Consider the following 1,279-nt stretch of genomic DNA (forward strand, 5'->3'; position numbering starts at 1 on the left):
AGGACCCTGGCTGGTTAGACAGGTTGGACATTATTAATAATCATGGTTGGCTTCTAAATACTGGTAGCAAGATGACTTCTGATTTGTATGTAATCTTAGGTAAATTACAGATAAGTGAAAAGGCCAGTAATCATACACTAAGATTAATAAACAGCACTTCAAATCAACCGCATGAGGCTGTGCTTCCCAAGCCTTCACAAGACGAGGCACCCAGACTTTTTCTTCCCACGTCAAGCTTGCAAAGCAACTCTTGTGGCCATCTCAAAAACCTCTCTCACTCCATCTTTGGTCTTTGCTGAACACTCCATGTACCCAAAAGCGCCAATCCTGTTTGCCATATCTCTGCCTTCTTCAGGTTTTACCGGCTCCTGCTTCATTTTGGCTAACTCCCGTCTTGTGTGCTCATCATTCCGAAGGTCCTTCTCGTTCCCAACCAGGATGATGGGCACATTTGGACAGAAGTGCTTGACTTCTGGAGTCCATTTTTCTGGGATGTTTTCTAAACTATCAGGGCTGTCAATGGAAAAACACATCAATATAACATCAGTGTCTGGATAAGAGAGAGGCCTCAGGCGGTCATAATCTTCCTGTCCAGCTGTGTCCCATAAAGCCAACTCTACCTGCTTCCCATCCACTTCGATATCCGCCACATAGTTTTCAAACACTGTGGGCACATAGACCTCTGGGAACTGGTCCTTGCTGAAGACTATGAGCAAGCATGTCTTACCACAAGCTCCATCACCAACAATCACCAGTTTCTTCCTGATGGCAGCCATCACTTATAAAGGTGCTGAAAACACACAGGTTCTGGGATTCAGTTGTACAAGGTACCTGGAACTTCTCCGATGCAAGGCTCGAGGCGACGACTCCGAGTCCGGCCTCTTCGCGCTGAGGACGCCTGTTTGCGAGTCTGCGAGCTCCGAGCCAAGGACCGGCAGCTCCGTGGGAGACAGCGGGCTAAGGAGAGAACCAACGGAGGGCCGTGGGCGGCGGGCGGGGAGCACGAGCGAACGAGGGCGAGCAGTCGGTTCTTACATATTTTAACCTCTCTGCTAGCACACCACCCACTAGAGGTAGTGGAAAAGAAAGGTTAGTAGGACGAGGGAGGGAAGTGGACCTGTTTAGAAATAGAAATAATTCAAAAAGCCGGGCGGTGGTGGCGCACGCCTTTAATCCCAGCACTTGGGAGGCAGAGGCAGGCGGATTTCTGAGTTCAAGGCCAGCCTGGTCTACAGAGTGACTTCCAGGATAGCCAGGGCTACACAGAGAAACCCTGCCT

At 49.7% G+C, this 1,279-nt stretch overlaps 1 pseudogene; it reads right to left on the reverse strand.

Moving 5' to 3' along the window:
• Window positions 1–215: 215 nt before the first annotated feature.
• LOC110326378 lies at window positions 216–884 on the reverse strand (annotated as a pseudogene).
• Between the last annotated feature and the right edge of the window lie 395 nt (window positions 885–1,279).

This window comes from Mus pahari, chromosome 9, assembly GCF_900095145.1.
Source record: "Mus pahari chromosome 9, PAHARI_EIJ_v1.1, whole genome shotgun sequence".
NCBI classification, from domain to species: Eukaryota; Metazoa; Chordata; class Mammalia; order Rodentia; family Muridae; genus Mus; species Mus pahari.